The following is a 16409-nucleotide window of genomic DNA, read 5'->3' as shown; positions in this document are numbered from 1 at the left end:
TATCAACGCATCATTCAACTATAAGAAAGCTAGTCTATAAACTGTACTATGCTAAAAGTCCTGCTTTAGCACAAAGTTAAATAACATCCTTCTACATGGTACAGCAAAAGACCTACTTGAAGAAATTCACTATATCCAGAAAAATATTTTGGAAGTGAAAACCATTTACAGAATGAAATAGCTTTAAACCAATTAAGCAACACTTATATACATGGCAACCTTTTGCTAAACACATACAAAAAAGAAATACTAACATTTAAAAGTACATAAGCTGAAGTACCAAACCATGTATGTGTATGTTGCCGTAGAACTTTTTATAAAAGTAACACAAAAACTGTAGACCTATCATACAAAATAGAAGACAATGAAGATTCTAAATGGTTTGAATTAGCTCTCTACCTTGTAGCAGAAAACAAATACGAAATAACTGAGCCCTTAATACTTTGCAGTTACTGCACTACAAAACTTGACAACAACCAAACTCCTTCACCGTGCTATCACAAATAATTTGGAATTATACCCAGTACCAAAACCCCTACAACAACTTAATTTATATGAGAGCATCATAATTCAAACAGTACACCCATTTCAAGCAATAATATGCCTTCAACCAAAAACAGCAAAATTACCTCCCTCTGAATTGGTAAAAGGCATTCGTGGAAAAGTAGTTTATTTACCATTAGATCTAAAAGAAAATGTGCATACTCTAGGAGTGCAACATCCAATGCAGAAATCTTTAATTATCTTAGTAAATGGAGTACCTACAAAAGACAAAAAAAATATGGCAACAGCTGGTAGATTTATATAAAGTTAGACAAGCCTTCCAATATCTTAAATAGAATGATAAATATTACAAAGAAATTAATATTGAAGAAAACCTGAAAGATACAACTGAAATCATTCAAGAAACACAAGAAGATGGTCAATTTGAGCTACTAGATCCTGCTACAATATCAAATACTTTAGACCATTATACAATTCATCCTTTGCACTGTAATGACACCTGGAAATTTACCAAATGCGTCAAACAAAAGGATTGCCAATCAGCATATGGGAAAAAACTATAGAAGCACGTGCTTTTCCTCTAATCTTTCCTACTGGCAAAGGAGGAAGGTATGATGATAGACCTATTCAAATATCAGCTTCAGAATACCGCTCATTACGGATGTATTCTGAAGATCCCAGATTTAGACAAAAAGTGTGCAATACATATTCCACCTACTCTTTGAAAGTGAACTAGCAACTTTATGTTACGGAGTTGCACACATATTCAAATCAGGATCACACTTTTAAAATATGACAGCTACACAATTATTAGAAAAAGTGCTACAAAAGGATGAGTTTTTACAATCAAATATTACAAATCTATTAGCAAATATGCGTGGTACTAAAGAGTACTGGTTTTGACGTCATGGAGATGTACGTTGAATGATCAGAAACCTTGGCCCACCCACTTGGTTTGTTACTTTAAGTTGTGCAGAATATGCATGGGAAGATTTACATGATTTCCTACGCATATCAAATAAAAACAAAACAAACATAGATATACTAACACCTGGAGAACTTTGTTCTTTGGATCCTGTTAATGTTTCAAGATATTTTCACCATCGCTTCATTGCTATGATACATTATATTTGTAATAAAACTGTTCCTCCCCTTGGAGAAGTGCAACACTTCTTTTGGAGAAAAGAATACCAAGCCAGAGGAGCACCGCATATCCACATGCTTTTATAGATTAAAGATGCTCCTAAATTTGGTCAAGACAGTGATGCCACTGCTTCACAGTTTATTGAAAAATATGTCACTTGTGAAATTCCATCAGAAGCCACACATGGTGATCTTCATGCACACATTTTACAATTTCAAAGACACAAATGTGGAAAATATTGTCGTCGCAAATACAAAAACAAAGGGAAATACTACACTAAATGCCGATTTGGTTTCCCTAGACCAGTTACAGAAACAGGTCAAGTGAACAACCTCATGTCTTCAGTTAGACATAGTGTTAAAGGTAAGTCACCTAAAAATACATATTACATAAAAAGAAAAGAAGAAAAATATATCAATGATTATAATGCAATCATTGCCCACTTATGGAATGCAAACATAGATGTGCAGTACATTGCAAACAATTCTACTGCAGTTACACGATATGTCACAGCATACTTAACTAAAGCAGAAAAGACAGAGCTCCAAGACCTCTGGAATGACCTGTCATCAGATAAAACAGTATCTCAGAAATTATGCAGCTTGGGCATAAAAATGCTCACCCATAGAGAATGTGGATCATATGAAGCAGCTGATCGTTTAATTGGTACTGCATTGTATGGTAAATCTGAAAATATAGTATGGCTAAGTCTTGGTCCAGCTAAATCTAGAAAAAGAGTTCTACAATCATATGAAGATATAGAAACAATAGCCAAACATGATCCCAACAGCCAAGACATTTTAAAAAACAATTTATTGGACACATACTACCCAAACAGAAGTAATACTTTGGAAAACATGTGTCTATACCACATAGCCCAAAACTACACATACAAAAATATGAAACCTGATGAAAAAAAAGGTAAATATAGAGTGACAAACTGTGAAGGTAGCTTAGTTAAACTCAGTAAACCAAATTTAATTAATCATATCAAATTGTCATTAAAGACTCCTCAACATAAAGAAGTATATTACATGTCCCTGCTACAACTCTTCAAACCATGGAGAAAAGAAGAACAATTACTAGATAACTATGACTCATATGAGGATGCTTTCAAAGCAAATGAAAGCACTATAACTGATGTAAACTTTACACAGTACAAAAGAATGTTGCACAATGAACAGCAACACGAAGAAGAACTCCAAGCCCAACTAGATAAGGACACTCCTGACAGTAGTCAACCTTCTGTAACAGGAAGGCCAAGAACCACTGGGAGAACCACTATTAATCAATGAGGCAGAATTAGCTATGATAGAAGTAGAAAACACCATGTGTCAGTATGAAGATAAGGAAGACTTAACTATACTACAATCAAAACTAACAATGAGCAAAGTAGCATTTTTCAAGAAGTAACAAAAGAAATTGCACATGGTGTAAAACATTAAAATAAATAATGTTTCTGCCATAATTATAAACCTATACTACTGTACGTCAGTGGTGAAGCTGGTTCTGGCAAAACATTCCTAATAAAAATCATTAGTAAGTTCCTTCAGCAATTGACAAACAACAAACTGTCAGCTGTTGTCACTGCCCCCACAGGTTTAGCTGCCTACAACATAGGTGGTGTTACATTACAACGATTACTACTATTACCAGTAGAACACCAGAACAAATTAGACTATTACAAACTTTCTGTTGAAGCTGCAATGGAATTACGCAGAGTATTGAAACAAATGAAAATGCTACTAATAGATGAAGCGAGCATGGTCTCCAACCTGATGTTAGCTTTGATTCACCTCAGATTACAAGAAGTACTCAAAACAGACTATGAAGAGCTCTTTGCAGGAAAACACATTATTGTTTTTGGAAATCTGCTTCAATTAACACCAGTAAAAGGTGAGCTTATTTTTAAAACATTAGGACACAAACTCTGCCGTAAAACTGTTGGCAGCATTGGAAATGTCAACCTTTGGCAACATTTCCAATACAGAGAATTAACAGAAAACATGCTGCAATCTGCAGATCTCACTTATGCCAACATTTTAAAAAGTATCAGAGTCGGTATACTTTCTAAAGAAGCAGAAGCAATATTGAAAACCCGGCACATTAATGCACTTTATGGCGATAATGCATGTGCTACAGATGTCATGGAACAATTAGCCCACAAAAATGTCAATTGTATGGCCTTAATGCCAACTCTTGCAAGCTGTTTTAAATTCAATGAAATCATGCTAAGTAAAGAAATGCAACCAATCATGGAAATTAGCGCCACAGACAAACTAGATGTACATGGTATGACACTACCCATGTGTGACCAAGCCACAACAAGACTAAATAGTTTAGAAAAATCAATCTCAAACACAGCAGGCTTAGAAAAGATATTAAAATTATCCTTAAATAGCAGAGTAATGCTTAAACATAACCTTGACGTGGACCAAGGACTAGTTAATGGAGCACTGGGTACAGTTGTTGGCTTTCAAACATACCCACGCAACAACAAAATTCAGTTTGTCAATATACTCTTTGACAAACTTTCAGAAGTAAAAAGGATAGGACGCTCAACAGCTAGATTCCTTCTCTTCAAAGATATGTATGTACGCAGAGAACAATTTTCTCTAACTCTTGGATACGCAGTCACGATTCATAAATCACAAGGTCTTACCCTAGACAAAGCAATGATAGATATTGGTATCACAGTCTTTAAAGAAGGCATGAGCTATGTAGCACTATCACGCTTACGTACACTTGACGGTCTATTTCTAATCAACTTTGATGCAAGTAAAATAAACGCTGATATTCCATGCATTTTAGAATACAATAGACTTCGCTCACTATACACCCCCACCTAAACACATATTCTGTTCCACAAAAAGTAAAACGTTATAAAAGAAAAATAAATCAAACAGAAATGCAACAGGATGTCACTGCAAATCCTCCAAAGAGAGTAAAAGAAACTAATACTTCATCAAGTACCACAAGCAAAAAAGAATCAATTAGGGAAAGTAAACCAGGTACTTCTTTAAAGAAGGAAGACAAACTCCAAAAAAAGCAGTTAGATACAGAATTACCTGGACCATTTAAATTCTCAAATATAGTTGGTGTAAGTTGCTACGCAAATGTAGCAATGAATATTCTATTTCAATTACCACCAATTGTTGACAACATTTACTTACACAGTACAGACCCATTGTGTTTGCAAATGTTAGTACTTCACAGAAATGCAGCAAACAATCATGACAATCCTGACAACACGTATAGTGTTTATGGAATAAGACAACAATTGGAATACTGTGCTGGAATGTGCTGGAATGGTGAAATTCACTATAAACTCACAGGAATGTACTTACTACAAGTACTGGAAAACAAAAACATACCTATAAATGAAATCTTTCAGATTTCATACATGTGGAAACATACATGCACTCTCTGCAACAATGTGACACAAGAAGAAATCCCCAATGAACGCTTCATATATATATCAATACCAAATTGTGAATCCATTCCAGTTCAGCGACTTGTACAAAATGCAAACTATGGTAGATTATGCTCTACTTGCAATTCAGATAATCGCTCCACGTTAGTAATACAAACACATAGTAAATAAGTAATACTAATGCTTCTACGTTACAATGCAGATGGTACCAAAAACAACTGCAAGCTGACTGGATTCACACATGGTCAAATATCACTTGGTAAGAAAACCTTCACAACAATAGGTATAATCTACCACGCAGGAGCCACAACCAATTCAGGGCACTACACTGCATATATAAAAAAGAAATGTGGATGGTTTGAATGTAATCATAGTACCATTACTCTAAAGCAGAGATTACCAGGAAATCTTACAAACGCTTATTTGATGTTCTTAAAACCAAAATTTGATAACTAAACTGTATTTAAACCCTAAGTAAACTTGTGTTAAAAAAATATAAACTATTGGAATACTCCAAAAGCTATCTAACTGTTCAAAGATTCTACAACAACTAATCAGATAAATGAATACCACTAAATTAGACCAAAAAATACACAGTTAGAATACGCCAATTGGTATCTAACTGTCCCAAAATTTAACAATATCCAAATAGATAAATCAATACCACTAAAATATAAAGTATCTAACTGCTCCAAAATGTTATAATATCAAAACAAATAAATAATATGTTACTGCTCCAAAAAAATACAACAAGCCAAAGTATAAAGCATTAGCCAGAAACAACAAGCGAACACTGAGAACAAACAAACAAATAAACTGTAGCATAACAGAAAAAGGTTTTTTTTTAATCCAACATGGACTTTTTTTTCTCCCACAGACCCAATGATTTTAGCAACAAATACAGAAACGGAGCAAATTGCACAGTACTCTGATTTGTAATCTACTAAATATGAGGGTCCAAAAATAAAAAAAATAGTATATTGATTATACAATGTAATAAGTCATTACAAAATACTAATACTAACATGCTATTTTCTTTTATCACAGAAATGAACAAGAAAAACATGGACTCCCGTTACTAGACCAAACAGTAAGTATACAATAATAAGGAGAACCATAGCAGCATATCACATCCATAGTATCTAATACCTTTGTTCCTTATATATTTGTTTTTCACCCAAAGTTATAAGCAAATATGAATGTGATAATGTGATATGCTGCGGTGGTTGTTGCCAGGGAATACAGTCTTGGGTGCATGGCCAAATAGCCATGCACCCAAGACTCTATGCCCTGGCAACAACCACTGCAGCATATCACATCCATAGAGTCAAACATTTCAACTATGGTCTATGGAAACTTTTAATGTCCGCAGACATTATGAGTGTTCTTAGTACACTTTCAACTTGCCAGCGAACAATACGGACAGCGTTTTCAGGAAACCCCCTACGAACATTTCAGAACAACGCAATAGTTCTTAGAACACTTTCAACTTGACAACGAACAATACGGACATTGTCCTCAGGACACCCCTATTTTGTTTATTTGCGAACATTTCAGGACATTGCGAGTGTTCATAGAACACATTCAACTTGCCAGCAAACAATACGGACTACGTCTTCAGGACACCCCCTACGAACATTCCAGGACACCGTGAGTGTTCTTAGAAACGTCTTCAGAACACCCCCATTTTGTTTATTTGCGAACATTTCAGGACACCACGAGTGTTCTTAGAACACATTCAACTTGACAACGAACAATACAGACAGTGTCCTCAGAACACCCCCATTTCGTTTATTTGCGAACATTTCAGGACACCATGAGTGTTCTAAGAACACATTCAACTTGACAGAGAACAATACGGACAGCGTCCTCAGGACATCCCCATGTTGTTTATTTGCGAACATTTCAGGACACTGAGAGTGTTCTTAGAACACATTCAACTTGCCAGCGAACAATACGGACTACGCCTTCAGGACACCCCCTACGAACATTCCAGGACACCGGGAGTGTTCTTAGAAACGTCCTCAGGACACCCCTATTTTGTTTATTTGCGAACATTTCAGGACACTGCGAGTGTTCATAGAACACATTCAACTTGCCAGCAAACAATACGGACTACGCCTTCAGGACACCCCCTACGAACATTCCAGGACACCGTGAGTGTTCTTAGAAACGTCTTCAGAACACCCCCATTTTGTTTATTTGCGAACATTTCAGGACACCGCGAGTGTTCTTAGAACATATTCAACTTGACACAAACAATACGGACAGTGTCCTCAGAACACCCCCATTTCGTTTATTTGCAAACATTTCAGGACACCATGAGTGTTCTAAGAACACATTCAACTTGACAGAGAACAAAACGGACAGCGTCCTCAGGACACCCCCATTTTTTTTATTTGCAAACATTTCAGGACACTGCGAGTGTTCTTAGAACACATTCAACTTGCCAGCGAACAATACGGACTACGCCTTCAGGACACCCCCTACGAACATTCCAAGACACCGGGAGTGTCCTTAGAAACGTCTTCAGAACACCCCCATTTTGTTTATTTGCGAACATTTCAGGACACCGCGAGTGTTCTTAGAACACATTCAACTTGACAGAGAACAATACGGACAGCGTCCTCAGGACACCCCCATTTTGTTTATTTGCGAACATTTCAGGACACCGCGAGTGTTCTTAGAACACATTCAACTTGTCAGCCACAACCCCCATTCATATTTGCGAACATTTCAGGACACAGCTAGTGTTTGACAACGTCTTCAGAACACCCCCATTTTGTGTATTTGCAAACATTTCAGGACACCGCGAGTGTTCTTAGAACATATTCAACTTGACAAGGAACAATACAGACAGCGTCCTCAGGACACCCCCATTTTGTTTATTTGCGAACATTTCAGGACACTGCGAGTGTTCTTAGAACAATTTCAGTTTGCTTGTGAACAAAACGGACACATATTGAGTCCTCAGAACACCCCCCATTCAGTTTATTTAGAACATTTCAGAACACCCGTGATGTCTGCAGACAAATCGAACACAAAAAGAACGTCTAACACATAAAAAACACAACTTTCATCCTATCTCATACACTCCCACCCTCCCCAAACACTCCTACACACCAACACACTCTACTAAATACAAATTTTGAACAAAGTTTCACCGCGCTGTCCTCGGACGACCGCAAATCCAAGATGGCGGGCGCTACCGAAAATCTGACGTGCTTCACGCTCCATGCCGTCCAATCAGCGAACACGTTGCATGTCCGCGAACATCACGCAAGCCGATTGGCCAATCAGGATACTGTCCGCGGAGCGAACAGGGAAGTGTGTCCGCGGACCGAACACAGATATCACTAATTTTTTTTTTACCTACTTTTTGGTCATTTTAAAAAAAACTACTGGACGGATTTTCACCAAATTTGCAAAAGCATGCTCTCGGGACCAAGCTGCTGCTCCTGGTCCAAATTTGGTGAATATCCGTCCAGCGGTTTGGGCTGTAGACGCGAGCAAAAAATGTTTTCCATTCAGTCTATGGGAAAAAAAAAGTTTTGGGACCCCCCCTATAACTTTGCCCCCCCTGGACGAATCCTCACCAAACTTTGCAAACCAATTGAGAGTGACCCAAATACTTTTTTTGCAAAGATTGGTGAGGATCCGTCCAGGGAGAGCGAAGTTATAAGCTGCCCAAAAAGTGCTCTTCCTATGGAAACAGCAACTTAACCATAACTACATGGCCACTACCGTGGCCATGTAGTATATATATATATATATATATATATATATATATATATATATATATATATATATATATAAATTTGAATGATGACAGTAATGTGTGGATTGGCGTGAGTGTGGGTGGATTATGGGAATGTGCTTAAATGGGGTGGGGGAGTGAGAAAAAGTGATGAGTGGGGGAGGGGCAACAGATATGGGAAAACGGTGGGGAAGGTGTGTTAAGGCACCAGGCACCACTGGATTGGAGCCTGGCGTGATTAAAGACATTACGACCAAATAGGGACCACCAACATGGAGCCATCGACACAATTGGAGCATATGTGTACGTATCCCCGTTTGTATTAGGAGAAAATTATGAAATATCACAAGGAATTGGTTTCCAAGATGAGAGGATACATCTATATGCCATGACCAGCGGAGGGTACCAATAATAAGAAGGTTTTGGGACACATGTACACATTTATGGTGGCCAATTATAAGGGGAAAACATTGAAAACCGGAAGGGGTTCTAGAACTGTGGGGGATGGTGGAAGATTTAGAGGATGTACCCCTAGAACCCAAGAAAGTACAGATGATCCCATCCACTCATATTCGCCCAAGTATTCAAGGGTACCCCAACCCCCAACCCCTAAACACAGCACACACAACACTGCACCCCCCAGTAGGGTGTTATCCCATGTGCGCAAAGGCAGGATACACAAATCCATCGTAGGAACCACTGCCTGCCACTGCCCCTCCTCCTTCAGCACACACACACACAATACGAGAATACCCCAAACTGTATAACATGTGTACCTGCTCGAGGAGGACAGACAAAGAATCATCAAGGTTGAAATTGGACATAGGAGACAGCATGGAACACCTGTTGGGACTGATGAATGGTGATCAGGGGACATTTTGTTTATGACTGACAGCACAGTGATTTGGGTTGTACATGTGGACACAGATGGCAAAGGACAGTATCCCAAAGGGCAGCCTAGAGGAAGGTCACAATATGGGAGCTTAGATTACAGATCAGTTTGGAACGATGTTTACATAGCCGCAGTTGCAGAAGAGGAAGAGTGGGACATGGTGGAGGAGCAGGCAGAGGATGAGGCCCTGCCCATGATATCACTGCAGGTAGTATGACATAGACGCATGCAGATAGTGAAAGGGAAACAAGGGGGAGAGAAGCCAATGGGGAGGCCGTTAGTGGCACAGTTCCCTCTAGTACACAAAGGTCGGAAGAGGGCACAATATGTACACTCGATGCACATAGATAGGAACTATTTGACTAAGACATTACCATCCCTTACCATAGGTGCAGTTAAATTGATGTATGCATAAAAAACAGACTGCTGGCATCACTCTAACTGTGGGTGATATGAAAAATGTGTTCACCACACATTAGGGGAGCAGGCAGATGGCATTTGGGTCAAGGCAGAGTATCATATAGAGGACGATAGGGGATAACAGCCATGATGGGCCCATTTGAATTACTGTAGCATCCGAGTGTGGGAAAAGCTGAAGTGTGTATACACCTACATGCTAGATCTCCATTCAATAATGGCACAAACTATGTGGGATGATGAGGATGCAGTGCAGTAAATATTGCAAACAGAGGAGTTGTGGAGGGTAGAAGCAGGTGAGTCATGGGACTGGTCCATATAGTTCTTTTTTGTATGATGAAGCAAGGCCTCCCCAAAGGTTTACCGAAAGCTTTAAAAAAGGGGGTAGGAATTAAATAAAAGGGGTGGGTAGATATACAGTCAATCATTGAACACCCCTGTAAAAGGGTAGGAGAGAAAGAAAAGGAAGTGGCAGACAGCACAACAAGCAGAATTAAAACTGGTGCGGAAACAATGTGCAAAGTTGCCAGTGGAGGGAGTAGTAGTGATTGTGCCATAAGGAGGACAGATGGAGAAGAGGGCATTTCCGGGAGAGGTAGGAGCAGGCCCCACTTGGGGAGGAGAGTATGACTGGAATGTTGGGTATCAGGGACCATGTCCAGGTGTGCCCAAAGGGGGATATCCCAGAGGAAGAGGGCAGTTTATCGGATTCAGAGGGGGTAGAGCTTTGGAGGGATGTTTCTGAGGTTTGGGCGCCCAGAGCCGTGTTGGACATGAGGCAAGATGGGCCATTTCTCACGGATATTCAGGAGAAAGCCAGCAGCTGCATATGACCCACTCATGCCCCTATAAGCACAAGGAGGTCCAGTACCCTATCCACAGCCCTATACCATGGCACCCATGAATGTTCCATATGGTGTACTGCCGACACCCCTACCTAATGCCCCACCCCAGTATCTGAAGATGCCCATACCAATGCTGATTAGCACGGGAGTCTATGCCCTACTACAGACACCACCACAGGTTGCCTAGGTGCCAAATAATGTGGTTTCCCAGAGCACAGTGACTCACTACCAAGGGGCCAGTGTGGTGGTTTACATGTCTGAGAATGAAAACCTACCCAGACTAGAACAGCCCACAGAGAGCTTTAGCGTGCACTGTCCTGGCAGTCACTGCCAACCCAGAAGTGGAATCACTGGTGGGCATGGACAAAGGAAACAAATCATTCATTTTTATGGTAGATACCAGAGCAACAAAGTCACGTATCAGGGAGGGGCATTTCCCCATATCGGGTGAAATAATGGGCATGCAAGGGTTCTCTGGGGCAAATAAAAGCAGTTCCATTCATAGAGGAATTAACCATAAAGGTAGGTAACAGAGAAGTATGAGCCCCATTGTTGTTTTCAGCTGTGTTCCTGGCTAATTTGTTAGGGTGTTCTGTGCTCAGTAAACTTAAAATGACAATATAATTCATAAAGGAAGGTGTGGTGTGTTCGATTCCAGAAATATATTGTGTGGGGGCCATGGTCATTGTGAACACCTTAGGATGTACGGAGTGACCCGAGGAGTACGTGTACACCCACATTTTTTTGCATATGGGATCACAGTCTTGCCCAACGGAGTACCAGGTATGACCGGTAGACCGCAGAGGGTACCATATGAATTTTTATTTGACCAGCTATGCCCCAGGACCATGAAGTAGGAACAATACTCACATTAGATCTGGAAGGGGTGGTGGCCACAGAAAACAAAATTGTATTCATAGTGACTCATGCAAAGGGAGGAGAGTGGCACACGTTCCTATGCATTGAGCGAACCTAACCATTGAGAGGGATGTCAGATGGGCAACTGTTTGAGGACGCTGACAATGATGGGGACGTAATACTGGAGTTATGTTTCCCCTGTGAAATAATGATTCAATATCGCAATGTCCCATGCCCCATCATGGGAGCTGGATGTATGCCATCATTTGGCCAGGACGATTTAGCACAATTACCAGATGGTTTATTGATGAGCAATCTACATGACACAAGACTGCTAAAGAGTGTGGTGGCAGTTCACATTACCCTCAAGCCATGAGCAATATGATCGGTATTAAACCAGTACCCACTGTACAAGGAGGCAGAGAAGGGAATATATGACACTATCACAGCATTATTTCAAAAGGGCATTATACTTCCCTCAGAATCCCCCTCTAACATGGCTATATACCCTATAAAAATCAAAGTGGTCTAGTTGGAGGATTATTCAAGACCTACGCCCCTAAAACAGTGTGGTTCAAGATGAATTCCTGGTTTTATAAAACCCAGCAAATATCCTTTTTGACATACCAAGCATAGCGATTATTTTCACTGTCATTGATTTAAAGAATGCATTTTTCTTCATCCAGTTGCATCTCGGTCATCAATACCAAAACATCATAACAAAACAAGAATGCCAGAATAAGGCTCCACAAGCAGAGTTTATGAAGGAAGAAAATTGAGTTCCACCCCTTAATGGTGTCGGAGGTTCTTACGTTGTTGAGCAAACTCAAACCAACTTTCTGCAAAGACAGTGTGTGCCTGGCAATGTAGTCAAAGCCTGTGCTAAACAGGTAGCCCCAATGGTCAAAAAATGTATCAACTCTTCCTTCCAAGAATGTATGGCTCCCACCAGCATTAAACAAGCCTGTACATAACCACTAATTAAGAAGCCAATTAAGAACATGCCATTCTTACTTAAAATGCTAGATAAAGAGGCATATTTGCATGTACAAAATGTCTTGGACAGTCATCGGATTTTGGGGCAGTGGTGGTCAGGTTTTCGCAGAGCCCACAGCATGGAAACTGCCTGCTGTACCTTAAGGCAAATAAATTAGACATTCTGGATAAGAGAAATACAGCTTTGTAGATGCTGTTTCATCTCTCAGCCCCCTTCGACCTGGTGGGCCATTCTAAATTAATCGTCAGGCTCATCCAATCTGCCTACTTCTCTGACTCTGCAGCAAGGTGGGTGTAATCTTTCCTGTCTGACCGCACTGCCAGAGTATTCTCAGATACCCAGGAGGCGGATGACTACATGGTACCCTGTGGAATCCCTCAGGGCTCTTGTCTATCACCCATTCTCTTCAACATTATCACTATGTCGCTCTTTATTCATTTTTATTTATTTATTTAATTTGTTATACGTGCCAAGGACCCTGAGGTATCACGGTGCTAGATTACGTACATAGTAAAGCATAGGTAATAAAAGTACAGAGTATCAGTATTTGACGTTCACATTGGTTTCAGAAGGAATCATGCATATTTTTGTTAAATAGAGAGGTATTGATTTGTATGCGGAAGGCAAGGTATGATGGTTCATTCCTGATTGATGGGGGAAGTGTGTTCCATAATTTGGGAGCAATGACGGTGAAGCAGGAGCCACCTGATCGTTTTCTGGTGAACCTAGGAGTAGTACGTGAGATGGAGGAAGTGGAGCGCAAGGTTCGCAAGTAGGGTTTTTTGGAGATGCAGTGGGTGAGATAGGGGGCTGTGTTGTAGAGGCAGCGGTGAGTGGTGGATAGTATTTTGAATTCAATGTGGGCTTTGACGGGAAGCCAATGGGCTTCACGTCTGATTCGGGAGATGTGCTCTGGGCGTTTGAGGCCCCAAACTGGCCTACGGGCATTGTTCTGTGTGAGTTGTAGTTTTCTCGATTTTTGGTGTAGGTCCCTGCTAGGATGGCATTGCAGTTGTCAAGTTTGATGCCGATGGTTGCTCTGGCTAGAGTGAAGCAGTTTCTAGGGGTGAGGAATTTTCTAGAGAGATTGATGAGTTTAGTAGAATATTCTGCTGACTTCTCAATGACAAGTGCTGTATACCAACTATGCTGATGATACTCAGTGTCTAACTTTCTGGTGATTATATCAGGGACACTGTGTTCATAAACTCTGTATACTTCATTATACAATCCTGGATGCTGGAGAAAAATCTGGTGCTTAATGATGCAAAAACTTGATTATCATCGGCACAGCGACACGGCTGAAAAAACATACTCCAGACTACCAGGTGTTTCAGATATGTGGCTGCAGTATTCCAACTCTGCCTAAGGTTAAGGCTCTAGGTGCAGTGCTTGACCAGGAGCTACACATGAGGGCACATGTGAACATGTCTCAGAAGCTTGGCGCGCGTTGCATTGGCTTCCTGTGACTAGCAGAATCTCTTTTTGTGCATTGTGTCTGACACATACATGCCTACATGGTACCAGCCCTGGTTATCTATCTAACCAGCTAGCCTGGCTACCGGCATGCAAGGTACTGATGTCTAAAAACATTAGCCTCCTTGAGATTCCAAAAGCCAGGCTCAAGATGGTGTCTCAAGGGTCTTTCAGCTGGAATGACCTCCCACTTGACCTAAGGCTGTGTTGGTCCTTGCCCAAATTTAAACAAACACTGAAGACACTCTTATTCTTCTGAAATGTTTGGCACCCTCTAACCTCTGAGATGTGTTAGGTGTGCTGTTTTATGTGTGTCTGTTATGTATGCGCTACCATGCCCATGGACCTGTCTTTATGCACAATATAAATAAATAAATACCTTACTGTGTTCACCAATCATGGAATGAGATTCCATCCTACTCTCCTCCCACATGGGTACTGTGAGTCCCGCAGTACCTTCCAGCTCTATGCTGATTTCAGGAGCATACACATGCCTGTATCATAATCCAATAAGTTGTTGATTTGTTGTTATGTAGTGCCAGCGAACAGCAGTGAAGAGTAGACTCAATCATGCTTCTGCAATTATAAGCAGGTACAGGGTATAAAGTGGACAAAGCCAAAATACAATAGTGTCAACTGGAAGGGTTATATCTAGGATAACTTATCTCTGTTGAAGGTAAGAGAGTAACACCTGAGCGAGCAGCTCCAGTGCACAATATCCCACAGCCAGATATGGTTAAAGACATGCAGACGTTCCTGGGGCTGTGCAATTACTGTAGAGCATGGATCATCAATTACACCACATACACTAGGACATTATTACAAGGAATGAAGGTGAAACGCCCCATTACATGGACAGAAGAGATGGTCATATGCTTCCAAAAACTCAAAGATGTTATCAGTAATGCCCCCATCTTAGCTACTCCTGACTAGACTCAGGAGTTGTATTTGTTTTCCAGTTTGAATGGCCAAATGATGACAGCATTGATGACACAGAACACAAGTCCTTGGATTGTTAGATTGAAATGCTATACTCAGTGATGCAAGGTCAGTTCCCATGTGAGAAACCTTTGGTGGTGGCAGCCTTTGCCATTGAAAAATCAGCCACAATAACTATGGGCTGCTCTGTAACTCTTTGGGCCTCATTACACGGAAGGCGGTAATGGTTAACGGCCACCGTTAATGGTAACGGTGGCCGTTAACCATTACTGCCTTACTACGAGGTCCCTTAGCGGGTTGGTGTTTTAACGCCTGCTTTTGCAGGCGTTAAAAACCAACCCGCTAAGGGACCTCGGAGCTAATTACGGCACCGCAAAATTGCGGTGCCGTAATTAGCGCATTCCCATAGAGCCCTATGGGGCAGAAATGGGAATGGGGAAGGGCAATGGCGGAAGGGGGATTTACCGCCCCACCAACCTTGGAATGGGGCGGTAAATCCCCTTTCCGCCAAGGCGGTGCCGGTAATTTACCGGCATGGTCCAGGGTGCTAATAGCACCCTGGACCACCGCCTTCCGTGTAATGAGGCCCTTTATGTGGAACACACAGTGTCCACAATTCTTGAGAGGTCCAAATCCACACTGACTACACAGAGAGCTTCAGCATAGAAAGTAATGTTATTTAGCCCAACCATTCACGTTGTCAGGTATAGAACTATCAACCCAGCTCCTTTTCTCACTGACCCAATTAATTAAGGGTACAAAGTGAATGATTATATCACCTACGAGGGCCCGGAAGATGAAATAACTAAGGTGAAGGAATGTGCTCTTGAGGAGTGAGCAGTGCTCTTTGTTGAAGATTCAGTGGCCATAGACCAGGAGATCGGCAAAAAGGCACATGGGCGTAGCAGTGGTCTGCTTAGTGGATGGAGAATACAAGTATGCCCATGCATTACTCTGCCCAATCTGCAGAGCTCATTGTCCTAATTGAAGCACTGGAAGCATCCGAAGGGTGCCTGGTGACAATATTCTCTGATTCAGCATATGTCACCACCACCGTACATTCAGGGTTATCCCGATGGAAGAGGAGAGGGTTTCGCAGGGCAGACAGGTCCCCAGTGAAACATGCAGCATTACTAGACATATTTAT

This window comes from Ambystoma mexicanum, chromosome 1p (genome assembly GCF_040938575.1).
Source record: "Ambystoma mexicanum isolate Mex_15411 chromosome 1p, UKY_AmexF1_1, whole genome shotgun sequence".
Taxonomy (NCBI): Eukaryota; Metazoa; Chordata; class Amphibia; order Caudata; family Ambystomatidae; genus Ambystoma; species Ambystoma mexicanum.
Note: the sequence above shows the minus strand (reverse complement) of the source record.